General features: G+C 36.8%; 1 long non-coding RNA gene across 1 annotated transcript; it reads left to right on the top strand.

The window, feature by feature from the left end:
- The first annotated feature begins 397 nt into the window (after positions 1–397).
- On the top strand, positions 398–4,036 carry LOC120768946. The gene is made up of 2 exons (XR_005704805.1): positions 398–1,079; positions 3,673–4,036. It is a non-coding gene; the product is annotated as an uncharacterized LOC120768946 (long non-coding RNA).
- The last annotated feature ends 13,819 nt before the right edge of the window (positions 4,037–17,855 follow it).

Consider the following 17,855-nt stretch of genomic DNA (forward strand, 5'->3'; position numbering starts at 1 on the left):
GACTGATATTAACGTGTTACTCGTGATAGCCTTTCTGGTCGTCGTCGCTACAACCAGTGCAGGTGAGTGGAATAAAAGCAAATACATTTATTTCTGTTTATGTGTGCATTTAAGCCATAAGTAGACCATCCATACATATACACAGAACATATTGTACAAGCGTACGAATGTGAAAAAATAGCAGGAATGCAATTAACATTGAAGGTGATAATTGAAATTTATGTATTTGTGGTTGCATCAGCACACAATTTGGTATTTAACTTGTGGTATGCAGCTACATGAACAAACATTAGGGTGATACTCAATCGGGAAATTTACTATATTTAAGTTTTCCCTGCAAATAGCAACTGCCAAAAGTGGCGGGTATTTGAAGCCGATGATTTGATTGATTGATTGGGGTAATGTGTGTCGATCTTCCTTTCAGGGGTCTTTCCCAAGATTCATCATATGGTCAAAATCTGGTCGATAGTAGATTTTCCAGGTCAAAAGTCACTAAGCCATAAGGTCTAATCAGTTGACGGTGGACTTCAACCTTTCATATACTACGCTCGATAAGACCTTATAAGCGATATTAAGGAGGCTTACCCCACGGTAATTGGGGCAGATTGTGCGGTACCCCTTTTTGTGCATTGGGCAAAGAAGACTTAAGTTCCAATCATCGGGCATGCTGTCATCCGACCATACCTTACAAAGAAACTGATGCATTCACTTTGTTAGTTTTTCGCCGTCCTATTTGACTACATCGGCCGGTAATCCCTTGGGCCCTGTCGCTTTGTTGTTCTTCAGGCAAGTAATTGCTAGTCGGACATCAAAATAGGCGGACAATAGGACATCTATTCAATCGTCATAGATGGTGAAATAAACATCGACTTCAACCATCATTTTAGAGAAGGGGCTTGTGCGTCTAAAAGCGCTATCGTGAGTTCTTCTGTCTGGTTTTGATAGAAACAGCAATTTCACTCTTTTCACCTTCTTGGTATATATGGACGAATATTGGCCTTCAAGTCGTAGAACCACATGTTCCTTTAGGTTTTGCAGCATTTGAAGAGTAATTACACCTAGACCCTCCGCTTTAAATGGTAAGAAGCTTTTAATAGCGTATTCTATTTGCTTGTTGTTGACTATGAGACCAGACTGTTTTACTGTGTTTGCAGATTTTTCTTGTTGAACACCCATTGCCGAGGATTGCTGTCTACCAAAGAAATACGTGTTCATTAAAACCTCAAGTGACTCTCCAGCAGAGGAGAGTAAGCAATGCCCTCTGTCTTTTGAAAAACATTATTCTTTAAGCAGCATCTTGTTCAGCCTAGCTGTCCTTAATTTCTCACGAATGTTGAAGTGTATATAGGAGTAATCTGACATAGATGGCTTCTCGGAGACCCTCCAGTAACCAACAATCAAGCTATCTGTTTTCGTTCATCTTTTGATAAGATCTTCGACTTCCTCCCACCCTGAAAATCTATCGGAACTTCCGAAAAAAGATGTAGGTTTATTATACATATATTTATTATTTAGTGTAAAATAAACTCACATATGTTGTTCGTACTGGAGCTTCTCCATAAGGTGTGTCTTGGGTTTATCCTAATGCGATGTCTTTTCCTTTATTGACATGTGTTAGTTTCTTGAGTTTGTCAGGTGGCATGTCCCCTGGGGTATATTGGGAACCTTGGGTGGTACCCTCTGTTCTTACTGCTGTACTTACTGGTGTACTTTGGCTGATACATCGTTTCCTGACTAGCAAGTAGGTTGTTCTTATTCGTTATAGGTATTATATACATACATGTGTAATATCTGTCGAACGTCTAATGTTTGTATTAATTATGTTCAAATTACATTTGTGAATGAAATCCCAAGCTTTGTAACGCGTATACAGACATCTGCTTATACAGAGTATATTTAGCTTTTTTGTACAGAGCATATTAAGTATTTCACCAAGTTTATAACAACGCAGAAGAAAACTTCGGAGCCCCTATAAAAAATGCCGAAGGTAATGCAAAGCTGTTATGATGGGTTAAAATAGCTTGTTGTTGGCAATTCAGTTGTTCTCTGAATAGTTAACTTAATGTAGGTTAGTAGGCCAAAGCACTTTACCTTTTAAAAAATTTTCGTAGAAGAGCCTAATGAATTTTTACACGACAACTGGGCATTTAAACACTAAGTCATTGAACATGAAATTGGTAGTATGCTTCGATGTCTTTCTTTTTTACATCTTAAACTTAATTTATTTGGAATTTTAGTTCTTATGAGCGAATCCTAATATACAATAAGTATACTATAGGCAATTCAAAAGAAGAAGTCTAAAAACTACTAAATTAAAAGAAGACCTACCCTAGTTTGCACATACAAATACGAAGTTCGCAACGGTATAACAATTTAAATCATTGGATAATCAATCTTATTTCATTAATGCACATTTTTGTAGGCTGAGTGTAATACCACATGTTTTTACTTAAAATATTGTATTTCAACACCGGTTCAGACTTACAGATCTTTATGTATGTTGAGTTTATCATGTTAATACGAAGAATGAAGCATTTTTATGGGAAACAAAGTGAGACTACAACTTAGTTAATTAGCTTAATTTACAAAACCGCTTTTATATAAAATAAAGACCTGGCATCAGGTGAATCAATTGTCCGTGAATACAATCCTTTAGACATTTATTATAATAAGAGCGACATAAGCCTATATTATAAAAGTCGATATGAGAAAAAGATCATATCCCCGATTTTGGATTGGAGCGATTTTAGGCACCTAAGCTTTTAGGCTATTGTGAAATCACCGGTTCTAAAATCCGTTACTTTATAATGTCCTCGCTTAACCGTCTTCTGCTCTTAATGAAGTTACTCAATACAAAAAGTTTTATCCGTGCAACCTTCGAGATACCGCCAAGAAACCCTCCACCGACAATTGTGATTCTTTTGCTATACAAAGCATTCATTCGCATAAGTAGTGTTCTGTAGTATCCTCTACTTGAAAGTTTCTACAATAGTCATTTTATGTGCCTCTAGTTCTCTGACATTTCTTTCAATTAGACAGTAACTTGTTAGTACTCCTACTAGAATTTTAATGTCATTCCTTTTGAATATTAATAGGCAGCATGTGCGGCCTATGTTCCATCGAGACTCAGCTATATTTAAAACATGTTTGTTGATTAAACATCTATAAGTGGCCATAGCTATTTAAATTCCTTCTTTTTCGGATACTACTTGTAGGGAGATGCTTGCAATGACTAGCTCATCTTTATAGTTCCCTGCAATATCTCTATGTTCTGAAACCTATTGCGGATTTGAAATGGAATAGGATGTTTTACATAAAATGTTAGATTCACTAAGAGACCAAGGTATTTAGTTACTTTGATCCTCGTTTGAAAGATGCTGTAGTGGCCTGATGAACGTTAGGTGATTCTGATATTTACTTTTGCACTTAAGGCACCAAATCACACTCTATTTTATTGGACTCAGCTGTAAAAATGCTTATCTTAAGAGTTGTATTTCAAAATGAACTATATTTTTAATTAAATTAAATTGGGCCTGAAGTTTTGTCTTTGAGAACACTCGCTTATTTGTTTTCTTCTCCTTTTATTGTTGAAGAAGAAGCAACCGAAATTTTTATATGCCTTATTTAAATTTTACTTTTTTAATATTCCAACTTTTTCTCTATCTTTTACAGTTATAGAATGAAAATTTTTTCCACGACGACTTCAGTCGTTAAACTTAACGAAAGTGGGCGATTTCCAGTAATGTACAGAATGTGCACCGCTTAGATCATCATGACACACACGAACCAAAACACAGGAGCTGTGGAATATTAATGAACCGAGTAGTGGCAATAAGGATGGGAAATTTCATAAGTAAAATATCCTAATGCAGAACAAAACTGACTGAGAAACTGGCAAAGAAATGAATTTAACTATCTGCCAATGAAGTAGTCGATCTAAATTCTTTTAAGTAGGTCTTCGTTTAAACCCATATTAAGAATATCAAGGGTTGTCGGAATAAATGAAATATACAAAGTTAAATGCAGCTTCAGATTATTTGTAGTTCTATTTTTTTTACTTGGTAAGTAAGTCAGTAGGATCTACGTCATAGATCCGGAAATTCTTCAAAGTTAGATGCTTCGGAAAAAAGAATTGAAAGATTGTTGTAATTAACATTGTAATGTTCGAAGACAGGTACCCAAATATTGATGAAGCTCTTGAAAAGTAAAGTAGACTTTATGCGAAACTTTTTCCAAGTTAAACTAGCTATAAATCGAAATATTGAGTTTTAAAATCATTATTGGATTCGAAAATGCACCAGAATCCTTAAAAAAAAAATCGATTTGGTTTGCGTATTTTCGGATGGATTTTAAGGCGAAACACCAAATGAAAACTAACAACCAGCCTCGGATGAGAAGGATGGGGTCTAAGTAGAAGTTCACGCAAGTGAGGAAAGTTCTCTGATCACCATTCACTTGGGAGTGGCCAGAAACTATTCTTTTACATATGACTCAAGCAGCTCACTACTTCCGGTCTTTGACCAAGCATCCTCTGGGCAGCCTAAGAACATCCGTTCGAAGGCGAGCTAAAGTGAGAAGACGAAACATCCTACATAGGGTTGTGTGCTGGGTTTGGGACCCGCCGCGTAAAAAAAACACTTCCAATGAAAACTAACAACCAGCCTCGGATGAGAGACCCCCCTTTTGATGACGACCATGGCAAACGAAACAAGGACTACGAATTGAGGGCATGCACCTGGAATGGCCGGTCCCTTAATTGGGAAGGTGTTGCTGCCCAGCTGGTTGATGTCCTCGAAATGCGATGGACCGAGATGAGTAGATCCTTGTGACATTTATTCAGTGGCCATATAAAGGAGCGCAAGTTTGGTGTTGGATTCGTGGTGGGAGAGAACCCGAGTCCGGGGAATGAACGTCACTCCGGTGAATGAACGTCTAGCCACAATCCGCATCAAAGCGATGTTCTTCAACATATCGCTGATTTGCGGAGCACACCTATGAGAGCTGCCCCCGCCACGATGTCAAAATCGTGTTTAGCGACTTTAACGCCAGGGTGGGCAAAGAAGGTATCTCTGACACGACGGTCGGTAAATTCACCCTCCACGAAGAAACATCCACAAATGGGTTGAGGCTGATCGACTTCGCTGGGGCCCGAAATATGGTTATCTGTAGCACTAGATTCCAGCATAAGAAAATTCATTAAGCGACCTGGCTGTCTCCGGATCGAAAAACCACCAACCAGATCGATCATGTTATGATAGACGGAAGACACGCCTCCAGTGTTTTAGATGTGCGTGCATTGGTTTTCGGAAAATGCAAAAGAACAGCTGGTACGACGAGGAGTGCCGTGTCGCAGAGGAAAGAAAACAGGCTGCCTACATCGCAACGTTACGATCGACCACTACACGTGCGGGATGGGATAGATACCGAGAGTTGAAGAGGGAAGCGAGACGCATTTGCAGACAGAAGAGAAAAGAGGCCGAAATGCGTGAGTACGAAATGCTTGATAAGCTGGCCGACAGGGATAATGCTCGAAAATTCTACGAAAAAATACGGCGGCTTACAGAAGGTTTCAAGACTGGAGCATACTCTTGTAGAACCCCCAAAGGTGATCTAGTCACCGATGCCCAAAGCATGCTTAGATTATGGAGGGAACACTTCTCCAGCATACTGAATGGCAGTGAACGCACATCACCAGGAGAAGGCGAAGCCGATTCCCCAATCGATGACGATTAGGCAGACGTTATATTGCCCGACCATGAAGAAGTTCAAATAGCAATAACCCGTCTGAAGAACAACAAAGCAGCGGAGGCCGATGGATTGCCGGCGGAGCTATTCAAACACGGCGGCGAAGAACTGATAAGGAGCATGCATTAGCTTCTTTGCAAAATATGGTTAGACCTGGAAAATCAACAACTGACCAAATATTCACCATGCGCCAAATCTTAGAAAAGACCCGTGAAAGGAGAATCAACACACACCACCTCTTCTTCGATTTCAAAGCTGCTTTCGACAGCACGAAAAGCAGCTGCCTCTATGCCGCGATGTCTGAATTTGGTATCCACCCAAAACTAATACGGCTGTGTAAACTGACGTTGAGCAACACCAAAAGCTCCGTCAGGATCGGGAAGGATTTCTCCGAGCCGTTCGATACCAAACGAGGTTTCAGACAAGACGACTCCTTATCGTGCGACTTCTTTAACCTGCTGCTGGAGAAAATAATTTGAGTTGCAGAACTTAATCGAGCAGGTTCAATCTTTTATAAGAATGTACAGCTGCAGGAGTACTGGACAAGGAAGCAAAGCAAATGGGTCTGGCAGTGAACGACGGCAAGACGAAATATCTGCTGTCATCAAACAAACAGTCGTCGCACTCGCGACTTGGCACTCACGTCACTGTTGAGAGTCGTAACTCTGAAGTTGGAGATAGTTTCGTATATTTGAGAACCAGCGTAAACACCACTAACAATGACTGCCTGAAAATCTAACGCTGGATTACTCTTGCCAACAGGTGCTACTTCGGATTGAGTAGGCAATTGAGAAGCAAAGTCCTCTCTCGACGAACAAAAACCAAACTCTATAAGTCACTTATAATTCCCGTCCTGCTATATGGTGCAGAGGCTTGGACCGAGTCGACGTTGCGAGTTTTCGAGAGAAAAGTTCTGCGAAAGATTTAGGGTACTTTACGCGTTGGCCACGGCGAATATCGCATTCGATGGAACGATGAGCTGTATGAGATATATGACGACATTGACTTAGTTCAGCGAATTAAAAGACAGCGGCTACGCTGGCTAGGTCATGTTTTCCGAATGGACGAAAACACTCCAGCTTTGAAAGTATTCGACGCAGTACTCGCCGGGGGAAGCAGAGGAAGAGGAAGACCTCCACTCCGTTGGAAGGACCAGGTGGAGAAGGACCTAGCTACGCTTGGAATATCCAATTGGCGCCACGTAGCGAAAAGAAGATACGGCTGGCGCGCTGTTGTTAACTCGACTATAATCGCGTAAACGGTGTCTATGCCAATTGAGAAGAAGAAGAAGAGCATTGGTTTTGCATAAGGTTTGGTTTAATTCCAGAAGAACAAAATAGTACTATATTCGATTATTTAAGAAAGCTCGGTCATTGGGATATTCTTAGCATTTAAATTTTTTCCTACACAACTGCTCTGCTTAATCCTGCATATCGGTTATTTTAATCTGCTTAGAATTTCCGGTTCAGTCAGCATTAGAATATGAACAAAAATACGAATTTTTATTAAATTTGTTCAGAGAAATAATAGCAATCTAATGATTTCAATTAGATCTTATATATATATATATATATATAAATATATTTTTCGAGATTTCAAATTAATAGTCACATCTCAGTGTTTGGAAATAAATAATAGTTTTTACCAAAAAACTTCAGAAGTTTGAATTCAAAGCAACGACCCCATGACTGCAACTGCTGTCAGCGCCATTTCCTGTCGCTAATTGTTGTTGCAACAACAGTGAAAACAAATGCAAAATAACAAGAGCAGCCATATCCGCACACAACAGGGCAATATATGTATAGTTTGCTGAGCTTTTTCCGCCTTTCTTTAAATGCGAACATTACATTGGTCCTTTTTGTTCGAGGTTGGTTTGCCGGCCGCTTGGTGGATGATTATTGGCTTAGTCTTCCGCCGTTAATTAAAGCGGAGTATAAAAAACTAAAATCAGAAATTATAACGATGATCAAACCATGGAGCTTTTAACAATAATAACAAAAACTACATCCTTTGGCGAACCAAACACTTTCGGTTCAATTATAGTACCCGAAAATTAAAACTTAACCGGCAGGCATGTGAGCATTTTGGCATAAAACCAGAACAAATTAATAGGTATAACAACCCAGTAAGGAAAATATTTGATAGTATAAATTTTTCTAGTTGACTGTTCGCCCAGGTTTTCTATTGCGTATTAAAATCGGAACCGAACTTTCATAACAATTACACTACCCAACAAATCTAAAGGGAAAACTTGTGACTGATGTCTATAAGGCATTTGCGCCGTCCTGTTTATGAATGTGAGTTCAAATATTTTCCATTAGCTGTACGAGTTATTTTTGTCATTTTAGTATATACATATATGTACAATATATAGATATCATTTCCGGTTTTTGCAACCCAAAATTAGCACGAAACACCCTCTACTACACCACAGTCGCAAAATGACTGTAAACTGGTGTTACGTATATGTACAGAAGGCAATGCACTTTAGTTGGTTATGTTTGTTGATCACTTTAAGAAACTCTGCTAAATAATGGGCTTTAGCCATCAGCAGCCTAAGGCGGGTTCAGACGGAAACTCCTTGGCCCTCATTATCGGTGAATTCCTTTGATGTTTCTCTTTGCGTTCACAAGAATAACCTCTGTCCGACAACGGGAGTAGGACAATTTTTGGAATTTTGTTTCAAATCACATTCTCGAACTCTTGTACACCTTATATACACGTTGAACGAAAATTTCAATATCTAATGTTTATCCTTATTTACTTTTTCCAAAACATTTCTATGGTTTTATGCATATTTGCTTAAACAAGTTTGCTTGAATATTACGATAGATCAACTCTTGGATTAGAGTTAATCATGCTCTAATTGCAGGACGTGTAGGACTTTTGCATTATCTTGCATATGGATATTGCCTCCAGAACACATCACAAAACAATTTATTTACAAATTTTTTTTATGCAATGAAAATACTGAGACCACCTCATAACAGTTTCATTCATATGCATATTATTTTTATCAGTATGTGCTGGGTTTGGCTGAGTAGGTCTATATGAACCGTCTAACTATTTACGGATTTATATTATCTTCAGATGCGTCATTTCAACAACGCGCTTCAAAACCATTCAGAAAATGTTTGTGCCTCTATAAAAAATAGAGTAGATTATCAAACAGGAGAAGGTTATGTGAACAACCAATTAAGAACTTTCTCAGTGAAGTTGGTGTTTTGAATTTGACAAAAATCGACGGCACTAATTAAAAACATGCAATTTTTTCAACCGGAAAATTCACATTAGGCTAACGAGCATAATTCATTAATCGTTGCATGATTCCTTCCTATAAAATTAGCACTATTAAAACTGAGAATGTCAAGCGCTGATAATTGGGGTTCACCGTCACATAGCAGGAACGATACCGATACATAAAAACAAACCAAACCACAATAGGGTTTCTGAGTGTGCTAAATGTTGTTTTTAAAAACTCATGAAAGTCTAAAGTTCTTCAGACCTACATAGCTTTGTAGTGGCGATTGACAGATTTTTTGTAGCAAACTAACCCACTTGTCTTCTTGACCTTTCGGAGTTTTAAAGCTACCACATAAAGTAAAAAAGGAACAGGTCCTGAAAACTGAGGTTTGTATTCTAAAGATGTTTGATCGGTTTCGGAAAAGTAATATAGTCTGGTTTGTTATTGGGATAAATACTATTTTGTTTAAACTATACATATATCCATCAGATGAAGTCGACGACTTCGTCCTAGACACCTTGGTATCTCTTTTGCCAACGAAACAGAAATTCTCGGATTACGATATAATTTAGCTTATTATATAATGAGATAAAGTTTTTATTCTTCTCCTCCTTCTTTTTTTATAATTAAATATTTTGGTATTTTATTTAATAGTAATAGAATTTATCGTGCCTTAAACTCGAGTTTAGCAATGGTGTTTAGAAGTACATAGTCGAAGCGTGAATATTTCAGTATGAAGAATAAGAAAAAGTCACAGGGGGCCATATCAGGTGAATACGGTGCTTGCTCAATGATATTTGTTGAGTATTTAGCCAAAAATTCATTCAAAATGATGGCCTTGTCTCCAAGAATTGTTGGCCCACAAACTCAGACAAGGGATAGCGTCTCGTAAGCGCCTCATAACAACAAGGTAATACTCTTTGTTGACGTTTTGACAAGTTGGAACGTATTCATAGTGGACGACACTACAAATATCGAAGAAAACAATGAGTATTACCTTCACTTTCAATCAGCTTTGGCGTGGTGTTTTTCGTTTTTGGCTCGCCTTTGGGCCGCCATTCGGATGTCTGCTGGTTCGTAACAGTGTCAAATTCGTAGACTTATGTATGTCTCGTAATTTTCAACGTTATCATCGGTCAGACTCGTTGAAGGCCGTCCAGAACGAGGCATGCCTTTGACGGTCTCCCGACCCTCCTTGAATGCTCTGTACCACTCGTAAGTGCACATTTTTGATAGAGCAGATTCACCAAAAGTCTTCTGCAACATTTTCAATGTATCGGCACACGAAAATTCGGTCGCAATACAAAATTTAACACAAATACGTTAATTATTAATTTCGGTCATTGTAAAATTCGACAAACACTACTGAGGTCGACTGACATAAACAGCTGCTGTAAACACACTGGTTAACAGATCGCGCTATTTTTTGGCATCATAAATAAGGACAGTTGTACCAACCTAGGAAAAATTAAGAGGGTGATTTAAATGAACAATTCCCGATTCTTTCTTGACAGGGTGTATATTAACATCGCCCACAACGATTTATAAGAGTTGTAAATTAATCACACATGGTAACAAAAACACATCTGTATATATATAAAGTACGTGTCATGTGGTTTGTCCGCGATGCAGTCCTAAACTATTTAACCGATTTTAATAAAACTTAGCACACTGTGTCCAGTTCGAACCAACTTAGAAGATAGGATAGTAAAAACAGTTCATAAATAAAGAATATAGTGAAAGCTCTATTAAATGTACGCCTTATTAAACGGACATCTCCATTAACTGGACAGAAATACTGGTAACCAGAAATTGAGAAAATAGCCTTAAATTCGTTATTGTTTCCAATGAACTTCATTTGTATGATTATTAAACCTCAAGTAGAATCCTTTGGATTCTTACACCTGTACCGTTTTAGACACCAGACTCATTGAGCAAAGTCGATTTTCTATTTGGGAGGAATATTTCATTATATCACATATATTTTTAGAGTATTTTTATTAACTCTAACCGTGCGATTCTATACTGTGATACAGTCTCAAGTCTCTAAATTTGAGATTTTAAGTTAGAGACAATTTTTGAGACTTGAGACGATTTTGCCATTCTGTAAGTTTCATTATTCAGGGATGTTTCTACACTTGAATGAAAATAAATATGTCGATAACAAATATTAAATTTCCTATATCATAGTCAAAAAAAATAATTATCAATAAAAATAAAAATATATGTTCACTTTGTTTCATAATATTTACGAAAAGTATGTAAAATTGATTTATTTTTGACCTTTTCGTGTTTGAATTGCTTACAAAATATAAAAAAACCACAATCGATCAATATCTATGATGATCTCTATTCAGTACATTCAAAATGACAGATAAGAGTTCTTTTTAGTTTTGTGACCTGCTAGATATCAGGCATCAAATTTGAGGCAATATTTTGAGACTAACGCTAGAGACTGTTTAGTGAATAGTAACTAGTCACAAATTGGAACTTTACCTCAAAATGCCTCAAATAGAGACTAGAGACTGGTTACAGAATCCCGCTATAAATCTGTTTCACTCTCTTTGAGAACACGTTCATGTGTAGAACTTTTATACAAGGCTATGTTGCTGTGGTAAGCAATTCCCTAAAAACCTTCATCACAGAGATAAAATGAAATTAAGAGACACTCTCTTATTTGAAAACTACGAAATCACGTGATGCATTGAAATAACATTTAATAATCAAATACACACAATAATGCAAACATGCGCGTCATACATAAAGGCCATTTACGAAGCACGTGTTTGGTAAAGGCATATGTATAAATATTACATACACGTTTATATGTATACTTATAAACTTAATAGATACCATACACAGATTACATATACTGCCAATATTTTATATATGGTTATGAGCGCGTTATTATATTGCATACAAACAGGCGCTTATGCCTGCCATAAGTATTTATGCAATTGTTGCATATACTCACACATACTAATATATTGCTTTTTTGGGAACGCTTTGTGTCGTGCAGCTTTATATAATTGCTTTTGTTTCTGCTTCACACTAAATCGAAATAAGTTCAATAGTTTAGGAGGATAGTGAATTAATGAAGAATAGGCATATATTAAAGTAATACACAAATATTATAAGACCTAAACATACATATCAACACGGATACTTGTGTGCCTCTTAGCTGCACAATATTTACAGGTTTCACATTAGCCTTTAATAATGTAAAAGTTTTAATTCAAATAATTGGTGTATTCACATGCAACGGCTTCATTATAAAATAAATTTCGAAAAAATTAAGATAGTCTAAATCTAGATAAAGCAAATATGTAAATACTGCATCTCGCTTAAGTACAGTATTTGGAATGATATAAGGAACAAGTTGCCTTCATAGGCTGTAGGCGAATATCTCAATACTCGTTTTTTGACCTCTTTACGAAGTTCTTGACCGACATCTATTATTTGTGGTACCGATATATTAAAGCAACCTGATTGACCGAAGTATCTTTATTCTCTATATGAGGGGCAGAGATATCCATGAACCAATGCGTCATGTTTGTAATAGTTGCTGTAACTTAAGTGCCGAAATGAAAGTTTGTTTTCGATTCGATTTATAATAAAATTTTCGGTACAGAAGTCAATATGTACGTATATGTAGATACATGCGCACCATTTACTCTAGACCCTATGGCCATGATTTCATGAAATCATAAAACTCTAAAATAATCAAGAAGATTGTGCCCGCACTATTTTTATATTAATTTTTAGTTATATCACTACAAAAATAGTAAATATTAACAACCTCAAATTGTTCTGTTATTTATGGAAAATTCTGTAAAAACTTTTCTACGTCTCTAAGTCTGGATGAGTGACAATTATTAATAACTCATATTATTTCTTGTTGATGTTGTCCCACTATAAATGTTCCGATGAAGCATTCTTAATGGATTTCCTTTCAAATAATATTAAAAGATAAAGTTTGCTTTCAAAAAGTTCTATCTGGAATGCCTATAACATATATGTTATACCTAAACCCTGTTTGTGCAAAATTATTAACCGATATATTCATTCCTGTGATCTGTATTTAAGAAAGTGAAAGAGACCCTCCACGGGGTGCAGCCTTGGTAACACTAAATGACCTGCGACATTCACGGCATTTTTACTATGTTATGGATCTCTGACCCCTTGCTTGAAACGGACACATCTCCGACTATCATCATCTTTGGTATCACTAAATGCTCTGCGACATTCACGGAATTTTTATACTTCTATGGATCCGTGCTCCTTTGCTTGAAACGAACATAGTAGCTCGGATTATTGGTCGTCGCTGTATTCTGCCAACTGAGTATGCTGGGGTGACGCCATACAGAAATTTCCGTTGAGTTAGTACCAAGTCTGCTTCCGCCTGTCAATACCCTGGCAGGCCTCGGAGTACGATCTGACCTCATAAAGCGTGCGCCAACCTTCGCCTTCGCCAAGTAATTGGGATAACTTGGATAGCCTCTCGGAAGGGACATCACCTATGGAGACGAAACCATCCACCGAAAAGGGGCTTACCGTAGCTAGGGGCGGTAAGTTAGGGGATGTCGGTAGGAATCTGCCGACAGAAACTAAAAGTAGTGCGGAATCGCCAACACTAGTAGAGAAACTTCTGCAATGAGTCCCAAAAAATTTGCATTGGGCATCTTTCTCTACATCAAGGGGCCTTAAGCAATGTAAGGCCGAAGGGAGTTTTTATATCCCTCGAAAAATTTGAGTTGGAAACGCACCTAAAGTATTTCATATATGTAGTCTTATTTTCGAAAGAACACTCATAGTGGAGAATGTCGGGTGACAACTTGCGCTGACGATGTTATTAACGGAAAATAACGTCTACGAGCTAACCGATAAACTTAATTATTATTAAAGAAAAACAAGAATAAACGTTAACTTCGGCTGCACCGAAGCTAATATACACTTCACAGGTGCATTTCTTTTAGTAACCATGTGTTCAGTTTGTATGGAAGCTATATGCTATAGTAATCCGATCTAAACATTTTTTTCGGAGATTACATTGTTGCCTTAGAAAATAATCTATACCAAATTTGGTGAAGATACATTGTCAAATGTAAAAGTTTTCCATACAAGAACTTGATTCCGATCGTTCAGTTTGTATGGAAGCTATATGCCATAGTTAACCGATCTAAACATTTTTTTCGGAGATTACATTGTTGCCTTAGAAAATAATCTATACCAAATTTGGTGAAGATACATTGTCAAATGTGAAAGTTTTCCATACATGAACTTGATTGCGATCGTTCAGTTTATATGGCAGCTATTTGTTATAGTGGTCCGATATCGGCCGTTCCGACAAATGAGCAGCTTCTTGAAGAGAAAATGACGTTTGCAAAATTTCAAAACGATATCTTAAAATCTGAGGGACTAGTTCGTATATATACAGACGGACGGACGGACAGACAGACAGACGGACATGGTTAAATCGACTCAGCTCAACATACTGATCATTTATATATATACTTTATAAGGTCTCCGACGCTTTTTTATGGGTGTTACAAACATCGTGACAAACTTAATATACCCTGTTCAGGGTATAATAATGTCTACGAGCTAACTGATCAACTGGGCGAATAGAAGCGGCCTAGTCGTCAACATAAGTAAATATCAAATGGTTGCATTTACTAGGGAGTATAAGATCCCAAACGTGCCTCTCCCTTCCTTCGGGGGGTTCACGTCTTCAACCTGTTGGAAAAGTGTAGTACAAAAGTTTATCCTTGTTAGAAAACTTTCTTGCAGGCCAAATATTGAGGAAAGAATAAGGAAGGCATCGGCTTTCATGCATATATTGCTGTGAAGAAGCTATAGGGAAAAGTGGATGTGGAATTCAATACTATAAACCCATTTGCAATCACGGCACTCATTTATAAAACTGAAACCGTGTGCTATACATAAATACTCGTACATAGATTTATATTCACGTGTTTGAGTTCCGGTATTCATAAAATGAAAACGCAACAGCAAAAAGCCAGTGTCGAAAACATCAATTTCCAACGCAGAAATATGGTAAAAGTACGAAAAAATCTGAAAAAAGGTTATGGCAACACTGGAAATGCAATCTCAATGTATACTTTTCGCTGGTATGCCGATCACTAAGCCGGCCGAATAGTACGTAGCAACAACAAGCTGGATGAAATTTGCAGGAAAGCAAAAAATTAAAAAGTAAATGAAAATTCAACAATAGCTAAGGCTAAAACGTTATATTTTTTTTGGTACTTTCTTCACTTTTTTGTAGTGTTTTCATTCACTTGTGCATTCAATTGTCTGCTTATTCACACATTTATGCATACAAACTTGTACGCATGTTTACCATATTGGCCTCTAGTGAGCTAAAAGTAATATTTCGTATATTTCTGCACAATGGAAATTAATTGTTGTTTGAGTTTAGAAAGCTTTTAAATAATTTTCCGGTATATCGGTAACTGACCCCAAGTCCAAGGCTTGATAAAATTGTTACTAAAGTTCATTTATGTTCTATAAAACAGTTGGCAATCTCTCTCAAAAAATTTCAGCCAGTCGACCTCTCTAGTGTTTGTCGAATTTTAAAATTTAAATCAACGTATTTGTGTTAAATTTTGGTCAAACACTCAACAAATTTCATTGAGCAAGCACCGCATTCACCTGATATGGCCACCTATGACTTTTTGTTATTCTCCACACTGAAATATCCACTTCGGGGAACACGCTTCGACTCAATTGAAGACATCAAAACAAATTCGACGCGAGAGCTAAAGGACATCCCGAAAAGTGCTTATAAAAAATATTTGGACGATTGGAAGAAGCGTTGGCACATGTGCATCGCTTCAAATGGATTCAACTTTGAAGGCGATAGAATAAATTTGGATAATGATTGAAACATTTTCGTTTTATTTATAAATTCTCAATACTTTCTTGACAGGGTGTAGACGCCCGAAATCTCCCCTCATAGGATTGCTTTACTCTAAGTCCTATGTCTAACTAATTAAACTAAACTAATGAGTCCATTTTGAACTATTCCCTCTAAAACACTTCATGTAAAATTTTTTATCAGAGCCCAAACACTAAAGTAATAATTTTCGTTCTCAAAAAGAGATACTTAGGGTGTCGTAAAGAATTCGCGAAGTTGTTCCTATATTTACAAATAAAACTAAAACTTAAAATAGTATCGCTAAATACATTCTACCTACCAAGTGTGGAATTTTACGTTTGGATTTGGCCAATATCTCATGCTATGGAACGAAAAGCTGTACAAGAACATTCAATGTATTTAGTCTTCCGAATGCTAAGTTAACTCAAGAAAATGATATGAGCAATTACTAATAGACCAAAAATACTTAAAACTAACAGCAACTTGGTGGATATTAAAAGATCCAACATATCTAAAGTTCCGGCTATGATTCATCCACCACAACTAAACATCAAGATTATGCGAAATATGACTGATTTTTCTATTGGCCAGAAGTCGGGGTGAATAGTTTATATTCTGTACGCGGAATTTATTAGAGTTAGCTACTTTTTTGTGCTTCTCGTCTCGCATATCGCGTAACCGACTTTTTAACTCAATCTTTATGTCCATTTCCTTTTGCTGGAATCCATCAAAAAGTATTCGAATATACATAAGGTTTTATGATGTACTCTTCTAATGAAATGTTATTCTTTGTAAAGACGTTGCCAACATCCAGCTTAAGATATTCATGCCGGATGTTTAATATTCTGGCACAAAGAATTTTCTTTAACTTTTCTCGGTAAAGGACTTACATTACCATGACCAGCTTAGAAATTTTATGAGTTTGTGCGGCAAGTAATTTTCTTATTCGGTTTGGTTTTAGAATTTTTCCATTTTATACATTTTTGCTATTCTCTTGTTTACATAGCGCTTTTGTTTCCTTACTACTTCGGGCTTGATATATCATGGAAGCTTTTGATGAGTGATGCATGCCTCCAATAGCCAGCTGGAAATGAAGCAGAGAGATAGGCGAAGAACGGATGGTTTGGTTCTACTTACCCATATACATACACATACGCTATGTGATTGAGCAAATAACATTGGATGGTGAACATTGACGATGGCATGTAAAAATTTGCAAAGATGCGAGGCCATGTGAAGAGAGTACTGTTCGTAAAATTTTGGCATACCTTCATTGCCAAGACATCATCAAAAATAGGTAAATAGACATATATCGAAAAAATGTCCTACTGAGCTTAACGCAAATTCAATAGAATACACTGATAGAATTTTCAATTGTAGTTGGTATGGTTTAATTCTTATTTTTTGATATTTTCTTTTTTTTTTGCAGTGACTTTAAACTGACATAAATTTTTAACCCATAGGGCATATGTATACATATATTTGCATTGACCATAATGAAAAATACCAAATTGCTTGAAGAGTTTAGTTTATTTTATAATAAAAAGCCCTTTTACGTATAGAATACTTGAGTGCCTACTTCTTTGGTTCCTGTTTATTAATTAGCGATCTGAAGTTATAAGACAAACATAGGAATTCATGAATTTTTAAGACGTCTATGAATAGTAGATAAGGAAATTATTAAAAATATGGCCCTTTGTTTCTAAAAAAATTCATGAATATCTTTTTCCAGTTTTAAAAAACAGTATAAGAATAACACTTAAGTTTAATTTTTCTGGATTACAGTATGAGTTTTAAAGAAGCGTGTAAATAAGAATGCAGGTATGCCGGCGAAGGTTTTTTCCAAGGATGCCAAAGCATAAACTATTATACCTCAATTCCGAATTTCTCATTTAACAGCAGAAAAGACATTTGTCCGAAATTAAAAGTGAGGTCACTGCGGAAATTTACTCGTTTGTCAGAGATGTC

Source organism: Bactrocera tryoni, chromosome 2 (assembly GCF_016617805.1).
Source record: "Bactrocera tryoni isolate S06 chromosome 2, CSIRO_BtryS06_freeze2, whole genome shotgun sequence".
Taxonomy (NCBI): domain Eukaryota; kingdom Metazoa; phylum Arthropoda; class Insecta; order Diptera; family Tephritidae; genus Bactrocera; species Bactrocera tryoni.